Source organism: Acinonyx jubatus, chromosome F2 (assembly GCF_027475565.1).
Source record: "Acinonyx jubatus isolate Ajub_Pintada_27869175 chromosome F2, VMU_Ajub_asm_v1.0, whole genome shotgun sequence".
Classification (NCBI taxonomy): domain Eukaryota; kingdom Metazoa; phylum Chordata; class Mammalia; order Carnivora; family Felidae; genus Acinonyx; species Acinonyx jubatus.
The window spans coordinates 17,475,088-17,494,719 of record NC_069394.1 but is presented as its reverse complement, the minus strand read 5'-3'; the positions used below and the strand labels follow the sequence as shown (position 1 = coordinate 17,494,719).

Below are 19,632 nucleotides of genomic sequence, written 5' to 3'. Positions count from 1 at the left end.
CAGGGAAAGTATCACTTGTTATTTCTATTATCCATTCAACAAATAATTCTGAGCATTGTTCTAAGTGTCAGGGATATAAATGTCAGGGATATATAAGATAAATAAAATCTCTGCCCATGGGGAGCTTATATTCTAGGTGGTGAAGAGGGGCAATAAACTGGTAAACAAATACAGATGTAATTATCAGGGTGGGGCTAAGGACTAGGAAGACAAATACTGAGAATTAAGGGCTTGGACAAAATTCATAAAGGGCCCTTGGAGAAGGCCCTTCTCCTCAAGGACAGATAAGTGGAAAACTGAAGGAAGGCCCAGGGAAAGCATTCCAGCTGGCAGGAACAGCAAGCACAAAGGTCCAGAGGCAGGAGCATTCCTGGCATGCTTTTGAACCATGGAGGAGGCCTGAGTGGTTGGATGTTAGGGGCAGGGTACTGGAGATGACTGAGGAGAAGTTGAGGGCCCATGGCCATTGGAAAGATTTGAGGTTTTACTGTGAGTGACAGAAAGCTACAGGAGGATTTTGAGCCATTTTATCTTCAAAATAGTCACTTTGGAAGCTGTAAAAATAAGATCTTACAGGAGACAAGGGCCTCCAATTTGAAAGCTATTAAAATAGTCCAAGTGGGAAGAAATGGTGGCTTGAGCAAGGGGGCAGCAGTGAAAGACTGAACTAGCTAATGTACGTAAAGCATTTGGCACAGTGTCTAGGACAAAGAAAACCCACAATATCCAGCAGCTGCTATTATTACTATTGTTTCTAGAGCTCCTCTTGCCAAGACCTGCAGATGAAAATCCCACAGATGAACTATTGGCTTCGTGGGGCCTGAATGAGCCTGCCATTTGCTCTATCTTATGTGTTCTGTTCTGTTTTGTTAATTTTTTAAATGTTTATTTGTTTTTGAAGGAGAGAGAGACAGAGCATGAATGGGGGACGGGCAGAGAGAGAGGGAGACACAGCATCTGAAGCAGGCTCCAGGCTCTGAGCTGTCAGCACAGAGCCCAACGTGGGCCTCAAACCCACGAGCTGTGAGGTCACGACCTGATCCGAAGTCGGACACTTAACCGACTGAACCAGGCGCCCCTGTTTTTTTTTTTATGTATGATTTTGGTTGATTAGAAACCTTTGCCTCATAACAACCTGTTATTTATCACATTGTTGGAACGAATGCCATTGTAGTGTTTCTAACCAGAATTAAGAGTGTGATCCCTAGGAAGCTGCAGTTTTTTTCTTCTGGGCTGAGTGTCTGTGTGTGTGAGTGCAGGGGTGTGCACATCCAGCCCAGGACTGTGCCACAAACACCCAATAATCAGCAGAAGCTGCAGCCAGCTTCTATTTGCCAGAGCGGCCAGCATCACTGATTTCTCAGTTCCCGTTCTCATCTGTGAAATTCCATGGACTCTGTTTCGTCCACTCACCTCAGTTATCCCTTTGCCAGACACATTAACTCAGACTCACATAGCAGGAGAAACTGTCCAATCCCCTTTCCCACTTCTTGCTTTTTAGCTGCCCCACTAAGCCAGGAATGTTGCTCTATCCATCTGGTGCATAATTCCCACTCACTTTGATGTCTTCCAAATGTTATCTCATAAATGTTGAGAACCCATCTGGGCTCAGGGAAACCTCTCTGGGAAGATGCTGCTTAAGCCAATGCGGAGTAGAGAAGACTAATGACTTGCAGAGGCACTTGCTCAAAGCTATGGGCTCTGGCTTTGGGGTCTGCTAGAGAACCATGCTCATTTAGATGTTTATTTATTCTTGAGAGATTGAGAGAGAAAGAGAGAGAGAGAAAGAGAGAGAGAGAGAGAGAGAGAGAGAGAGAGAGAGCGCATGAGCAGGGGAGAGGCAGAGAGAGAGAGAGGGAGACACAGAATCCAAAGCAGGCTCCAGGCTCTGAGCTGTCAGCACAGAGCCCAACACAGGCTCGAACTAATGAACTGCGATATCATGACCTGAGCCGAAGCCAGACGCCTAATTCACTGAGCCACCCAGGCACCCGAATCATGCTCCTTTTGATCCCCCAATCTTTTACGAGTGAATTCTTTTCCCTTCTGAAGCTGTCTAAAGCTAGTCACACCCCTGTGACCTTGTTGCCTTGTTTTGCAGCGATGTTTGCATGGACCCTCAGAGACACACAATAAAATAGGAATGATCTGGGAATGAATCTACTTACAGCTAACTCTGAGCTCGGCTCCCAGTGCCCCCCAGGAGAGCAGAGAGGAGAATGAGATTATCAGAGGATGAAACGGAATCGATGGATAGAATCGTGGCATTCCAGCTGGGGAATGTGAAACCCAACAGGATGGGAGTCAAAGTAACTGAAATGGAGTCCTGGTTTCATTCTGCTGTCTATTAGCTGTGTGATCTGTATTAATTGACCTAACCCGCTTGAATCTGTTTTTCTCAGAGCTCCTCATATGTATGCAGTGCACCGGTGTGGGATCTCACAGACAGTAGGTGAGGCGATATTTGGTGGACCAGTGCAGTGGTCTGTCAGCACTGGCTACGTGCTTGCACCTGCCTCTCCCCGAAGGGAGCTCTTGCTTAATCATCCACTTGGTTCTCAACAGTGACAACATTAAATTTGTCATCAAAAACCTTCCCATAAAGAAAACTTCAGATTCTACTTCTGAATTCTGTCAAATATTTAAGACAGAAAAATGCCAATCTTACCCACAAACTCTTCCAGGAAATACAAGAGGGGGGAATGCTTCTCCAACTCATTTAATGAGGTCAGTATAACGCTGCTACCAAAACCTGAAAAAAAAATTATAAGAAACCGCATTACCACCAAGAAATCTCACTAACTGGCCATAAATACATGGGTACGGTTATTCATCTCCACTGTGCAGGTGAGCAAAGCAAGGCTTAAAGAAGTTAGGAGTTTGCCCAAAGGCACAGAGCTAAAAAGTGAGAGATGTGGAATATAAACCAAAATCTCTCAGACTCCAGAATTTCTACTCTCAACCAGCATGTTACAGGTTAATATGATGTAAATATGTTAATATAATGCATACTGAACAGGCCTGAAAGAAAAAAAGAAAAAAAGAAAGAAAGAGAGAGAGGAAGGAAGGAAGGAAGGAAGGAGGAAGGAAAGAAGAAAAACAAGAAAGAATTGAATGGCTACAGATAAATTTGGCCTCTGGGAGGTGAATGAGGGAGGCGTCTTGGGCCCTGGACGTGGCAGCCTCCTCCACTTGAGCATCGTGTCTAACGGCTCCTCCCTTGTCCCCAGTCTTGCCCTTCCTTGTTCCTTTAAGCTCCTCTGCCTGGCCAGGACATGCCCGCCACCAAGAGACAGACTCTGGGCTTTCAGAACTGCAGAAACAGCTCAGTTAAAACCGCCAAAGTCACCACTGTTTAAGAGTTTCAAAGCCCTGGAGACACATGTGTTCTAGAAAGGCCCAGCTTGAAGCCAAATAAAAACTGAGGTGGTTTGACACACAGCCAGAGCATGTCTCGCTCATTAATGACAGAGTCCTGTGTGCAGAAAAATGAGTGCAAGCAATGAAGTCTCATGTGCTCTGCTAGATGTGCCTGGAGTTTCATTGCCACGGCCCGCTTCCCAGCCTGGTCCTTCAGGTGCCCTCTGGAGCAATCTCTCTCGAACTCCAGCAGGAGAGACAGAGAGCAGCAGAGGATTTTGGAGATGCATTTCCACAGAAGTGCCCTTCGGTTGAAGAGTCCGTCACTGACCCATGCCCAGAAGCAGAATGACACCCACCCTCTTCTGCCCAAGCCTGGAAAGCCCCTCACCAGAGCAACTTTTTACCTTTAAACCCACAGAACCTTATCAGAAGGTGTCAGGAATGACACAAAATTAATAACACCCAGTTCCCAAAGCCACCCTCGATTATCCACTCACAAGCAGAAGTGAGAGGGCACTTCTTTTGCATCAAGACAAGAAATTATCCCTAGAAGATGAGCCACTCTGAACTCTAAAACCGGTAGGGAATATGAGTCTCCACAGAATTAGACAAGATGCCAGGACAAACTTTCATTCACTTATGTATTCCTTTTATAAACATTTGCTAAGGACCCATGCTAGAGCTTTCTCCTAGCCCATTACCCACCTTTGTATGAATTCCTAGAGTGCACCGTCCCTCCAGGCTTGCCCAGTGGAGTAGGTACCCACTTCAGTGCCTAAAGGTCTCAGGGCCCCTCCCCAATCCTCCTTATCCCAGGCAATCATAAGACTTGACCTCCAGACACTTGATAATCGAAAGCATTTGAGTCTAAAATGCCTACGGGCGCCTGGGGGCTCAGTCAGCTGAGCATCCGATTTCAGCTCAGGGCATGATCTCGCGGTTTGTGAGTTCGAGCCCCGCGTCGGGCTCTGTGCTCACAGCTCAGAGCCTACAGCCTGCTTCATATTCTGTGTCTCCCTCTCTCTCTGCCCCATCCCCACTCATGCTCTGTCTCTCTCTGTCTTAAAAGTAAATAAAACATTAAGAAATAAATAAATAAATAAATAAATAAATAAATAAATAAATAAATAAAATGCCTAATCAAGGAACAATTCAAAGCAGAATCTGATAGGCCCGTATTAGTAGTTCAGAGAGAAAATAACAAAGGAAATCCATATTAGGTGTGAACTTAATAGCAGGTTAAATGGCAAAAACAGGGCCTGTGTTGAACATGGTAACCAGTCCCCAAGAGGGTCACCAATCATCCCTACCTCCTGGTTTTCATGCACTTGGTAGCCCCTCCCACATTTCAATGGTACTGACTTGTGAGGTCAACAGGACACTGAGGAAAAGGTGGTGTGAAAGCCTTCCAAGGCTAGGTCATAAAAGGGCACTGAGGTTTCTGTATTTCTCTCTTAGATCACTCACTCTGGGGAAAACCAGGATGGAAAGAAAGTTGCCACCACCCAGGTACCCAGAGTTCTGGGGCTAAAGCTTGCCTGAATTTGGAATCCAGGAAGAATTTGGGCTGACTCCACCTATACAAGATCTAAAAGAGAAGAAACCTTCACTTCATCTTGAGATGGTTAACTCGGAAAATAAGGCCAGGGGTGGTGGGGGGGGGGGGAGGGGGAACAGTCAATTAATCCAAGGTTTTGAATTTCTTTGAAATATGCCTTAATCATCTGATACCTTCTAAATATATAAAGTAATATTTTATGAATGTCAGCATTTTTAGTTTAAACTGGACTATGATATGTTTATTAGTTGATTGTTACAGGAAGCCAGATTTACTTACATCACACATCATGGCCTGGCTACCCCGTGTAATTGGTAGGCAGCTAAGGTGGGGCGGGGGGGGGGGGGGGAAAGAAGTGGGGACAAACACAGGCTACAAAGTCCAGCAGTGCAAACCTACAACTGTGCTGAGTCAGCCCAGGTCACACAAACTGACCCATATGGTGTAGGAGTTTGAGCTAGTCGGGCCATCCACGTTCCTCCCCATCCCAATGCCGTAAAGACTGAAAAATCACATTAGGACAACTCAGTCATCCTCCATTTCTGGAAAAGTATTCAGTAATCTCTGAAGCCAGCAGAGAAGTGCCCAACTGCCCTGTGGGGGGTGGTATGACTCGGGGAAGGAGACTCACTTGTGGAGGGAATCGTAAAACATCAGATATTTCACTACAATCTGAAGGATCCCGATATATAAGAAAATTGTAAGTAACTCTCAGTCACTAACATGTGTTACTCACTGAATGGTTTCTTAATATTAATTAGTGGCAGATTATATGATTGTCAAAATACTCACTCCCTCCCCACTAGGTCTATCCCTATCAGAGGATTATACCTCCCACCCCAATGGCATCATCCATGAAGATGTGACTCAGTTTGGCCAATGAAATATGAGTGAAAATCACGTGACACGTGACACTTATTTATTTTTTTTTTTTTAGAGAGAGCACAAGCTGGGGAGAGAGGCAGAGGGAGAGTGAGAGAGAGAGAGACAGAGAGAGAATAAATCTCAAGCAGACTCCACGCTCAACACAGAACCCGACTTGGGGCTTGATCCCACGACCCTGGGATCATGACCTAAGCTGAAATCAAGAGTTGTTTTGTTTTTTGGTTGTTGTGCCACTTCTGAACAGAATCTTCTGGCTCTGCATCCTGTCTTCCTCTGTCAAGATACCAGCAATATGCCTGATAGGAGCTGTCCTCCAGTCTGGGTCTCTGGGTGAAAAGCCAAAGCCAGATCAATAACAGAAATACAAGATAAGCCCCAATAAAAAGGCAACCGTCACTGAGGTTTTGAGTCATTTGTCATAGCAGAATAATGTAGCCTAAAGTGCCAGACTAATTCCTGCCTTAGGACACTAACAAAGGAATAAAGGGAACTGAACACGTCCCTGAGCCAAATACAACTGTAATGTTAAATGTGTGGCTCCCTCCTCAACTGTGAAACACAGAATAGTCAAACTCCCAGGGCTTGTGGATTGCTTAGCAAATTTTACAACATTTCCTAAACTTCAGACATTCTTTTACCACCTTCATAATTGTTGCATATCTGTGTACCAACCACACTGCTATTTAATTGATATTTTAATTTACTCATGGTCATATTCTAAATGTCAATTTAAAGAAAACTGTAGCGTTACAATACATGAAACACTACTGACATTTATCTTTTTAAATATTTATTTTTGAGAGAGAGAGCATGTGCCCACGTGCGCGAGTTGGGGAGGGGCAGAAAGAGAGGGGACAGAGGATCCGAAGCCGGCTCTGTGCCGACAGCAGGGCTCGAACTTATGAACTATGAGTTAATGACCTGAGCTGAAGTCAGAGGGTTAACCAACTGAGCCACCCAGGCACCCCAACACTACTGACATTGATCTTAAATAGAGGTGGAAAAATAAATATGTAACTAGTTAAAAGAATGCACCTGTGTACCATTTTGGCTATTTGCATAGCCTCACGGCCAATCTTGTGTGCTTCGGGAATCATTGCTGCAGTGGGCTAGGCACCAGGGGTCAGAGTCCCAGGTTCCAGATGATTACACAGAGGGTAATCTTGGCCAACTTCCTCCGGACCACATTTTCTCAACCATAAGAAGGACTTATACCACAAGGTCCTGCCTAACTCTAGCATTACATCATCTGCTGTCCTGAACTGTTGGACCTCCTCTTGCTACTGTGCCTGAGAACAATCCATATGTGTCAGATCACTAATAACCCTCATGGGGGGAGGGGGGAGAATTTCGCTACTCTACAGAAGGCTCCTAGTTATGCTAAGAATATAATTCTTCACCAAAGAGATCATCTCAGAACGATAAAGCCCAAACAAGGGCAAATCTTATTTCATCTCCCTTTGTGTTATGCCAACAACTTCTACTGGTTAGAATTTTCTCATGCTTCCAAAATGGTATCTCTCCCATCCTCCCCCCAGGGTGACTTTGTCTCCCCCTGTGGCTTAGAGGAAGGAAGGAAGGAAACCACAATTTCATGCAACAGGCAGTTGCTGGCTAGCAGTCAGCAGTACATACCAACCTGCTAATGCAAAGCAAAGGAACAGTTGTCCATTTGAAGAGTAATATCCCTTCTACTAACTCCAGACCTTGAAATCCTTTTATTGCCCAAGTTCAGCAGATTCCTATTCTTCAAAAATGAACATATGTAAAACAGGCTCCCATGAAATTTACAGATTTTGGAGCCCAGAAGGAACCCTGTATCATCTGGCTCAACCGACTTGTTATACAGATGAAAAAATTAAAGTCTCAGTCATGCAGCTAAGAAGAAACGGAGCAGGAATAAGATCCAGGCTCCAAGCACACAGGGAAGGTGATGGTGCATGCTGGAGTTACAGCCTCTGCCTCCTTCAGTTTGTCGGATGTTATTCAAGTCATTCACTTCTCCTGGCCTCAGTTTTTTCATCTGTAAAATGGGGGCCACATTATCTATCTTTTAGGGTTATTCTAAGATTCAAATGAGACACACCAGTGGGTCTCAAATCTTAAAGTTCAAAGGAATCACCAGATTCTTAGACCACTAGAATCACTAGAATCATTAGATTCTATCTAATTCGGTAGCCAAGTTTTGGCATTTCTAACAAGCTCCCAGTTAATGCCAGTCTTCTGTACGAGCAAGAATGGCCTCAAAGTGACTCCACAGGAAGGTTCATGAATTGCTGCTATCATTACCACAGCTGCTACTGCAACTGGGGTTAGGGCAGGGTGGGGAAGGGCCACCAGCGTTAATGGTGCCACAGAAGAGATGTCACAGGGCTCTAGAATGGGGCCACTTTTCAGCCCAGAGCCCAAGCAGAAGATTCTTCCTTCTGAGGAGGGAATAATGCATTTCTGACAACCCCATAACAAGCAGATACACCGATCTTAACAGTGAGTAAAGAGCCAGGATCCCACCCCACCCTCCTCCAAAAAAAAAGGAGAAAAGATGAGAAGGGAGGGAGGGAGGGGGGGAGAGAAAGACAGAGAGAGAACAAAACTGACTGTAGCACCCTACAGTCAGCTATCATTACCTAACAAAGCAAGCACACACCATTCTCCACAGGACCAGTATCGGAGAGTGATAAGGACTAAATGTGTCCCCAAAATTCATATGTAAACGCTGACCCCCTCCCCATGTGATGTGTTGAAATCCTAACCCCCAATATGATTGTATTTGGAGGTGGGGTTTCTGGAAAATAATCATCTAAACGATGAGGTTATGATAGAATTAGTGCCCTTAGGAAAAGAAACACAGAGAACTTGCTCCCTTGCCTGCTCACTGTCTCTCACTCTTGCTCTCTCTGCCATATGAGGACACAGCAAACAGGCAATCATTTGCATACCAGGCAGAGTCCTCACCATATACGGAATCTGCCAGTGCCCTGATCTTGGACTTTGCAGGCCCCAGAACTATGAGAAATAAATATCTGTTGTTTAAGCCACCAAATCTGTGGCATTTTGTCGTAGCAGCCCAAGCTAGGGCGGAGGGGAAAACATTTCTCTAGTTATAAATTGGTAAATATTTGGGGTTTAAATGCTCTGCTGTGGACAAGTGCAGGCTCAAAACCAATCATCATCAGGTGAGGGCACCCAGCCGGGGGACGTGTTTGACAATGAAAGCTGTTGCTACTGAGTAAGTCAGGACAACAGGAGCCAACTAATTAACACCGCCCTGGGCAAAAAGGGCCATCTGTTCACCCTATAGAAAGAATACAACTGGGAAGATTTCTCCTGGAACTTCAGGAAGAGCAGAAGAATTTCATAAGTGTTAGAAATGGAACAATATCTACACCTATTAGGTCTGAACCCAGAGTCTGAAATGGGTATTATATTAACCAAGAGGCAGCGAGCACACTTGTGAACACCCGCAAGGGTCAGCAAACTTTTCCTGAAGAGAATCTGATAGAAAATACTTGACGCTTTTCAGGCCACATACGGTATCTGCTGCATATTCTTTTTATTGTTCTTAACCCTTTAAAGATGCAAAAAACATTCTTAGCCCCAACGTCATACAAAAGCAGGCTGCGGGCTAGATACGATGCCTGGTTAACAACAGGGGCTCTGTAATGAAGTGGCCTGGGTGTGAATCCTGGCTCCACCCATTACACATCAGCTGTGTTAAGGAGCAAGTCGCTTAACTCCTCCATGCCTCAGTTTCCTCATCTATGATGGGCAGATAATAACAGTACCTACCTCACTGGGTTGTGAGAAACAAATGAATATAAGCAAAGCATTAGAATAATGCCTATGTATATTACTTGTTATTGTTATTACTTTTGAGAACATGTATATGCTACATGTGTGTACACACACACACACACACACACACACACAATAAAGAATATTCAGAGGAATTCAGACAACTTCCAGCTCCTCTTCTCCAGTGCTAGTGTTTTACGAAGGAAAAGGAAGCTGCAACTTTTATTTCACCCAGACTCTTCTGGAAAGTTCTGGAGATCTTTGCCTGGTGTGCTCTAAAGTGCCCTAGTCCTGTCAATATAAACAATCACAAATCGTAACCACAAATTAGGTGATAGGTCATCACTGCAGTGTGTATGATATGAGATCACATGGAAACAAAATGGATTTTCATGTATGGCTTTCATAAATAAGTTGTGTCACAAATACATTATCCCCTATCTTATGCACATAATTAAGTTAAAACGTTGCTGATCAGAGGAATGAGTAAATAAACCAATTAATTTAACGAAATGACTGCACCATGGAGGGAGGGAAGCATTCCATTGCTTTGTTGTGTTTATTTTAATTTTGTGAACAGGATGTTTCATACTGCACGGCTGGCCCAGCAAGCCATTTGGGGCATGGCTTCAGGTCAAACACATGCCCTTCATCTATCAGAAGACAAGAGAGGGAGCACGTAGAGATTTACTGGCACCTGAAAAGATGCCTGCTCAGATAAGAGTCCCTGTGCACAGAAAACCCCAACTACGGAAAGTGCCATTTTCTAGGTGATGAGCAGATCACCAGGGATTTTTTTTCAATCATGAGACTGAAGAAAAACTTACAAGCATCAAGGCATAGCACTGAAACTGATTGGGATGGGGCAAAGCTCAAGATATACTACTTTAGGGGGTGCCTGGGTGGCTCAGTCTGTTAAGCATCCAACTCTTGATTTCAGTTCAGATCATGATCTCACAGTTTGTGGGTTTAAGCCCCACATCGGGCTCCGCATCAGTAGTGTGGAGCCTGCTTGGGATTCTCTCTCTCCCTGTCTCTCTGCCCCTCCCCCACTCTCTCTCTTTCTCTCAATAAATAAATAAACTTTTTAAAAAAGATATAATACGTTAGGATTGGTGAACCCAGCACGAAACAGGTAAATTCTTGCTTGATAAGCAAACTGTCTGGCCTAGTGAGCAGGCTACGGTCTCATAAATTGATCTGTAGGAATTTCCTGAAACCAACAGTTAAGTAATTCGTAGTCTTGTATTTCCCAGGCAAAGCTGTCCTGGAACAACCAACTGTGTCATGTTGGCATAAGTAGCTATCTCTCTCTATCAGAGTGCCCAGCATATGGTAAATGCTTATACCAATTTAGCTACTGCTGCAAAACTGCTATATAACAGAGCATCGTAAGATTCATTTGCTTAATACATTTTCATTTACTGTTAAGCTTGCACAGGTGTGGGTTGAACTGGATTCAGCTGATTTCAGCTGGGCTCACTCATATATGTTTACCTATGAGCCAGGCTAGGGGTCCCACATAGGCTGGGCTTGTTGGAGCAATTCCACTGGACATTCTCTATTCCTCTTCTAGGACCAGTGGCATGACCAAGGCATGGCCTTCTTATGACAGTAATAGAATAGAAGAGGGAAATCAGAAATTTCAAGTCCTCCTGAGGGCAAGGCTCAAAACAGGAACATATGTACTTCTATCTCTTACTTTTGGTCAAAACAAGTCACATCACTGAGCCCAGATTCAACAGGCAAGGAAATAATCCCTGCCTTTTAAGTGAGAGGAAATGCAGAGACACATGGCAAAGAAGGAGTTACAGACAGTGGTGAAACATGGGTACCATTAGTGCTCTAAAGCACAGTGCTTAGTCAAATAGTCATTGAATAAATAATCAATTGTATGGTTTGGTTTGGAAATTTGGATTTTTTTTCTTTTATCTTTATATTTTTTCTTTCTTTTCCTTTAGATATTTATTGTATGCCATTATTAGCCTCATGCATTAAAGGTGATGATGCACACATATAAGACTGGTGATTTATAAATCATTCAACTCAGCAACAGCCCCTCTGCCATGCCCTGTGCTAAGAGCTAAGCATACAGTTAAGAACAAGATAGGCATGGTCCCCATTCTCATGGACCTTTCAAATCAGTCAGAAAGACTTACTTGTGTGATGAGTGGTAAGAACACCAAAGTTGAAATAGTCGTGGAAATAGCGGTCATCTTCTTGTGCACAGAATCTGTTTCTAACCAGGATCTTCAAGACAAAGTGTTCTGTGAGTGGGAAGTCTACCATTAAGTCATCAGACCGGGAGAGGACATGCTGTCTCCTCAAGTCTCAAGGCTCCCACCCTCCATGACCTGTGGACATCCTGGAGACTATGGGTGTCCCTCCTAATTCACTCCAGGTCCAGAGAAGAGACAGAGTTACTCTCTCCACATGTTTCTCAAGTGCTTGACATTGTTCATCATCCAGCTTGCTAACTGTCCAAGGCCTCCCTGCCTGCTGTGAGGTTTAAGACAAGCAAGAGGCAACAGGGAGAGAACGGTCAGACCTGCAGAGACTCATCCTCATACCCCTGAAGTTGACTCACAGTTCCAGCCCCGCAATCTGGGGGCCACTGAGGTGGTTGTTGGATGAGCGTGTGATTGTTTCAGGAAAGCAGAACCCTGAGAGGTGAAAACTTAAACAAGCAAAAGACATAGTACCCAATTTATATTCCAACATAAAAGCTTTGGGCTAAGAGCCAGATGACTTTCTTGAATTTGACTTTTTTCTCAGACTCCTTAACTTAGCCAACTAGAATTCTCATTTTAAGTATCATCCTCTGATTTTCATTTGGAAATGAAGGATTTGCCGCCAGTAAAAATGGAATGTAATGTCCTTGGCTTTGTCAGCTCCAGCACAAACAGGACTATGTAGGTTTATGTGATAGGTCTGGCATGTAGCAAATGTATAGATTACAGAAAATCTGTCAGAAGTGGATGACTGGACTCCTGCTGAGAAACAGATTGAAGAGCAAGAAAGACCAAGCTATGTTCCCGCAGGTTATATGCTAGATACTAAACTTGCTGTTAATAAGAAGAAGATGGTAAGCAGGAAATTATCAGTCCTCCAGTGCCCCCATTCAGTCACTGCACTAATATTTATCATGTGCCTCTTGTTACCAGGAAAAACCAAAAAGGAGGGAATAGACGAAAAACAGCAAAGTAGGAGTGAATAATGGGCAAATGCATGCATGACTAAGCCATCTTACACATTTGACTTACATTACTACATTTGGTCCTCACAACAAGGTCCTGAACTGTTGAGAATTGCCCAAGGTCACACAGTTGGTCACTGTCAGAGGTGGGACCCCAACTCCTGCCTTTGGATTCCTTTGCCCTCATCCTTTTTTCTTCCCACGTCTCAGATGGAAAAGGGTTCAATGCTGTGACTCCAATGCCACTGAAGAGCCAGAGAACAAGCTATTAAACCTGGGTGGGAGACCCCGAGTCCTGAAAATCATAAAGGCTCTAGAATTGGTGACCATTGACCTTAGGTGTGACTTCTGGTTATACAAACCAAGAAACATGCAAAGAAGTAAAAAGATACACTGCAGGGTGACTGCAGAAACCAAGCCAGCAGGAAATGAAAAGTTGCTTACTGTCTCTCCAACTGACCTCCCTACTGCAAAACTTCGCACCCTGGGCATTAAATATTCATTCATTCATTTACTCATCCAAATTTCTGAGGGTGTACAAGGAGCTTTGGGATGAAGATCTGCTCCATGCCCTTGTGGAGTTTACCATCGCTTAAACCAATAATCACACAATTAAAGGCATTAAATACAAGTTGCAGTAAGCACTTTGAAGGAAAAGTAAAAGGTACCATGAGAGCTTATTTGGGGGGACCTGATTTAGATCATCATCAGGCAAGGTCTCTCCAGGAAAGGACATTATAGGCTGCCTCCTGAGAGCTGAGTAGTACTTTATAGGAAACATGAGAAGAATGGTCCAGGCAGAAAGAACATGGTCCCAGATGGTCGCTCATCTGTCTGATGGTTAAGTGACTCCCAGTTTGAGTGACAGAGGTGGCTGGGTTGCGTCTCTCTCGTTGTGCAAAAAGCTGGTAAATGTTATCATGCAGTGGTGGTATAGACAGCAGGAGAGGACAAACTCCAAAGTGCAAGCATTTTTTCAAGTCTCTACTGGTGTCACACTTGCTGATGTCTCACATGGCCAAGTACACAGCCAATGTGAGAGGCCACTGCCTGAAAACAGGACACCGAGGGTCTGGAGACAGAGAGATGTGAACAGATTGGGGGAGTTCGCTGCAGCAATATACCCTACAAGACCAGAAGGGAGGCTTCGGTCCTGCCTGTGACTACAGGTGAGGCTTCCCAGAGGAAAGGACACTCAAGTGTGTGAAAGCACAATCACCCAAGTGTAACGTGAAAGAATGGACAGGAATTAGGGGAGTGGGAGGCAGAATACTCCTGGGACCGCCATGTTCAAAGGTTTGCAAGTGAAGTCAAAAGGCTGGGTAAGGAAATTAAAGATGTTTAGTACTGCTCAGTAGTACAGCGGAAAGTGGAAGTGGTTGAGAAAGACAAAAAGAGACCATAACAGGCTTTAGTAACATTATCAGATTTACGTTCTAGAAAGACCTCCACTGTCTCCATGTGAAGAGGTAGGGAAACCCAGTAGAGGTATCCAAATGCAGGAGAAAGATAACAATGGCCTCACCTGGAATAGGAGCAGTAAAGATCAGGAGAAGTGTTCAGAATTTAGACATAATAAAAAGTAAAATTAATAGGACTTGATGAGCAAGTGTGTGTGGAAGGGAGAGTCAAAAGACAGATTCAGATTTCTGCTCCAGGAAACAAAAAATAGGAACGGCACTCACTGTTAGACATGGTGGGAAGAGCAGACTAACTGGCTGGGAAGATGAGCATCACTCTGGATATACTGAACTGGAATTTTCTATGGGACAACAAGGTGTTTTGGAAAAAAGTTAGACCATGCAGGTCTGAATCTTAGCAAAGAAATATGAGTGAGGGACTGTGTCAGTTTCAATCAGCACCAAGGAGGTGGGCTTACCAAGGCAAGTGCCCGAGAAAAAACCTGAAAAAATGCCAGTCTTTGAGGCATAGGTTAGCAAGATGAGCCATCCAAGGACTCTGTGCCTTTGTCACAAAGGTGGTGAAAAAGCAGAGGGGATTGGTCACAGGGTGACAGAGGAAGAGAATGCTCCCAAAGGAGTGTGTGGGAAGCAGCATGTGCTGGTGGGCGTGAGGGGCCAGTAGGCTTAGGACTCAGAGGGAGACCCTTGGGCTAATGACTTTGGACACAGCAACCCTAGTTGGTGTTTAGGATGAGAGGTAGGCTGGAGTAAATGTACAAGGAGGAAGAACTGGGAAAATGTCAAAAGCCAGTTAGAGAATTATTTCAACAAGTTGATGGGGAAGAGAAAAGCAGATGACAGAAGAGACTGGGGGATGGGAGGAGGATTACTTTTTTTAAGAGGAGAGAAATCTGAGTGTGTTCAAATGCTGACCAGAAAGATCAGTAGCAAAGGAAAGTATAACACACAGAAGAGAGAATGATTATCACTTTAAAGAAAAAGGATAATCATCCAAGACTTACTCCCTTCTGGACCCTTCCCTGTGGGCTTTGTCTCCACCAGTCTCGGGCAGACTGCCAGGTCTCGCCGTGAGGATCCCTGGGCAGGGTGACTGCACACTATGCCTGCCATGACCTCCCGGCATGGACAGCCCCACCCCAGCCACTGGACACTCACTTCACTGAGCTCACTGATCACGTCGTTCTCATTCTGTGTGATGGGAAGGGCTATTTATCACTCTAAACCTTGCAATGCGGACTTGAAGAGAATGGCTCTCTGACAAACTGCCCCAAGAGAGGCACCACCCAAAGAAACAAACAACCTCCACTCCCATCCATCCCACCCCCCATGATTCCTCCTGTTTTCATCACTTGAAGGCAGCCCAGCAGAAACCACACAGCAGCATTAAAGGGCTGGACAAGAACGTTTGGTTGTAAACAGGGTACAGACGCCAAAATACGTTAACCCTATTTGTGTATAATGAATGAAGACCAGGAACAGCCATCATTGTCGAGTAAAGAAAAGCAAGGAAGAAGGAAAGTGCATTTCCCAATATGCATGTGTGTCTTGATTGTAATTGTTGCTTCTCATTCTGGCTGTTTACGAATAATAGCGATCTTTGTTTCCTTAAAGACAAACTGAACAAAATGACGCATCTTGAAATGATCGCCCATTCTGCAGAAAGGGAACATGATAGAAACCTAAAAGCCTGCTGGATTGCCTTTATTCCAACCTCTCTTTGTATTTAAGAGTATCTGCCAAAACATATTTAATCCTATAAAACCCCGAAATGTACGTGCATTTTTTGGCTCACATATAGACAGTCTTACTCTATTGGAAAAAGATGCTATACATCTTCCAATTCCAAACCAAGCTTCTCAGAATGGCCTGGCTGGGCAGGGCTAGAGGAAAATCAGAGAAGGGTTGGGGGATCTTTACTGTAGTGCAAGGCTGAGGATGAGGTCAAGTTGAAACAAATCCTGAGAAATGGCAAAGGCTATTGTTAGCATGATAGCCATGGGCTCTGCCCAAGGAGATCGGGGCTCCAGGAGGGATTCTACACCCTAGAGGGTGATCCAAATCACAGGGCCAGTGACCCCTGACTTGGAAAAGCTTCCACATACCTCCCATGGACCTGCCACCAAGGCACAGGGGAAAATTCCTTAGGCTGATTAGTTAACCCTGCTCAGATTTCCCTCGATCATCACCAGAAGTTGTACATGGCTGTAACTTCCAAATCACTTTAAGTTCCCTCCATACGGCTGGTGGAGAGGAAGGCTTTCCTCGAGCCCTGCTGAATCTTTATAGAACTTTAGTTTTCTTCTTCTTTTCTTTTTTTTATCCTGAGGTTGCAGCTTCTTGGACATTAGAGAGACCACCTGCCAATGGTGGACCCTGAGAGGTGACAATGCAGGTACTCTACCCTTCCTTCTCTCCTTCTCATGTACATATCTTTTTGCCAAAATATCCTTTTTGTGTGTCCTTGACCTTGGGAAAGCCCCTTAACCTCCTCATCTGTGAAATGGGGAAAAAACTGTCCCTGCTTCACAGGGCTGTGGTCAAGTTTAAATAAACGTGTGCATCTAAAACCCTTAGCACAGTGACTGACACCACAAAGTGCTCTATGTTAGCGGTTACCTTTTTTGTTATTTTTATGTTGTTGTTGCTGCTGTTTTGCCCTGGGAACTTCAAGCTTCTTGAGGGCAGGGATTCTATTTTGTTCTTTCCTGTCCATCCCCAGGAAATGTGACAAGCACATTGTGACAAGCACAAGGTCTTATGGATTCATGTCAAATATAAATGCTGTTCAAAGGAGAAGGACGGGAAGCAGGAAGAGGAAAAGGGAAGAAGCGGGTCAGGAAGTAGGGAAGGGAAGGAAAGGGGAGAAGGGAGAGGGTGGGTAGTGAGACCAGCTCATATATACAACAGGGGCAGCAACAGGAAGTGTGAACTCTAGACTCATCAAAGCAAAAACCAAATAACCAAACTAATGGACAGGACAGTTACACACGGAATAGGAGCAAGACAGAGATGGAGGTGCTAGCTGGCACTGCCACTATCTGATTGTACAAACTTGGCCAAGCCCCTTCTCTTGGGTAGGACTCATTTTCCATATCTCTAAACAAAGAAGCCTGAGCATGATTTCTAAGATTCCTTCCACCTGCAAACGTCTTGGCTTTAATGCTGCCGCAGCTTTCTTGAAGTGGACACCAACCTAGCAGAGAATCCAACGGACAGCACATGGTCAATATGAATGCTTGTAGAAGATGGGCAGGATGGGGCAAGTATGGCAATCACAGGAGGAGGGGGAAAGGCCCATAGGTGAGGCACAGGGAACGAGAATTGACTCAATCCAACTTCAGGAAGAGCAAGCTGATATTCACTGAGCACTTAACGATGTTCCAGCCACTGTGCAAGATGTTTTCATGTGCATTTTTTAGAAGCCAGACTGAAAAAGTCCCCGTCTGAGAAAGAGGAGGAGAAAAGAACACAACCAATGTTTCAAAGCCAGTAGTACAGATGGGAAACGAAGAGAAAATAGGAACTAGAAATTCACACATCTTGGATGACTTGGAAATAGAATAAGGGAGAAGGGAAGGGCTGCTACAGGTAAAACCATCATGGGATCAAATGACAGCTGTTGGTGGGGACTGTTGAATTATAAGCTGAATTATAGAGCTAGAACTCTTAGTGTAACTAGATTATTGATGAGCTTTGGTGGAGAGAGCCAAGGGAAATTGAAAAGAGATTGACTGAGAAAGCGTTGTTTTCCTCCAAAAGAAAAATCTGATAATTAAAATCTAACCTCTATACTTGACTCTAATACCTCCCCACCTCCTCCAACCCCTGCCAAGGACCAAAACCACTCTCTAAAACATAGATGTGGCCACTTTCTCTGGCTTGTAAATTCTAGCAGTCCTGGCCCCCACCCTTTGCCTTAAAACTGTGTTCTTTTCAGTGTTCCTCACTTTCTTCCCAGCCCTTCCAAATTCAAGATTGACTTGAACAGTCCGTCAGAGGCCACCTTGAATTTTCCTGTGGGCACCACATCCTGTAGCCCATCCCCACAACCAGCCCACGCTCTCAGCAGACCTTTCATCAGCCAAGACTCTAGGCTCCAAGCTCCTACCAGGTACAAGAGTGTTTCACAAACTTCTCATGGATATTGTCATCTCATCTGGGGGTATGAGCAATGTAATGAATAGATGAACTAGGCCAACAAATCCTCATGTGGTTTGATTGGATCCTTGCCCAGCATCCAACAGTAGGAGCAAGGAGGCAGGCTTTCCAGTGGTCATTCACTCTGGGAGCAGGGAGACACGTTTTGAGCCCACCCACTTCCACTCAATTTTTTGAATGGAGTCTTTACTCATGTACTTCCTTTTTTCTGGAATGTTCTAGTATCCCACCTTCATCTATCATTTACCTCTAAATTACCCATTAAATCCATCCCCAGCATCACCAGCCCAGGGAAACTTCCCTGACTACCAAGTCTGAGACAGACTGGTTTTCAGTACTGCGTTCTTTTATTTCAAAGGACTCATCTCAGTTTGCAAATATTTATTCATTGATATGACTATTTGATATCAATCACCTCCCCACTAGACTGTAAGCTCCATCAGGAGAAGGACCTGTTTTCTTGCTAAATAACCCTGCACACTGCCAGACACACACGGTTTCAACAAAGATTTGTTGAATGAATGAAGGAACTAGAGAGACAGAGAAGAAGTATCTAAGTCACTCTCAAACTGACCGCATCACCATGCTGTCCTCAGGATGTAGGACTGAAGGGACAATAGTGGTTACTTGGTCCATCCCCCTGTTGAAGCGGGAAACCCTACCACAGCACTGACAACCCCTATCCAAAGGTTCCCCATTCACTCAACCCCAGAGATGCATGCTGAAACACTTATAAAATAATATCCAAAGAGCTGGGTGTCTCTAAATAGAACTGTCTAAACATAAATTAAAATCAATTTTAGAATGCTATAAACCAAACAACCTTGACCATATGAGATAAAATGCCTACAACTCCTCAGAGAATGTCATCAAAGTAGACTATTAACGTGGAACAAAAGACTCCATCAATGCCAGCCCTACACATTTTGATCTTTCCCAGACATCCACCAAAGGAACAAGATGCCTATAAATACCAAGACTTCCGAGAGTGTTTTCACAATAGCACTAACATCAGATAAAGAGCTGTGCCAAAAGAAACACTTGATTCTCAGAATGCCAGGGATAATGGCTAAATTGTATGATTTATTGGTAGGACAGCAAACCACAACAGAGCTAAAATTAGTCACTACCAATGAATGAAAATTATGTATATCAAGATAAATATACATTGAACAATCTGTAGAGAATCTGAAGAGTACTTAACACCAACCATGCAGCCATCCCCATCAAGCCACAGTGGTCAGCACGGTAGT

The 19,632-nt window shown here is 44.3% G+C and overlaps 1 long non-coding RNA gene across 2 annotated transcripts in view; it reads right to left on the bottom strand.

Moving 5' to 3' along the window:
* The window catches only part of LOC128312828 (uncharacterized), a 107,613-nt gene that overhangs the window by 38,840 nt on the left and 49,141 nt on the right, over positions 1-19,632 (bottom strand). Inside the window, exon 3 of one of the 2 annotated variants that reach the window (XR_008292627.1) lies at positions 2,669-2,752. This is a non-coding gene — a long non-coding RNA (uncharacterized LOC128312828). Of the gene's footprint in view, positions 1-2,668; positions 2,753-5,848; positions 6,133-19,632 lie in introns of those variants that run through there. The other variant, XR_008292626.1, reaches the window with a different exon arrangement.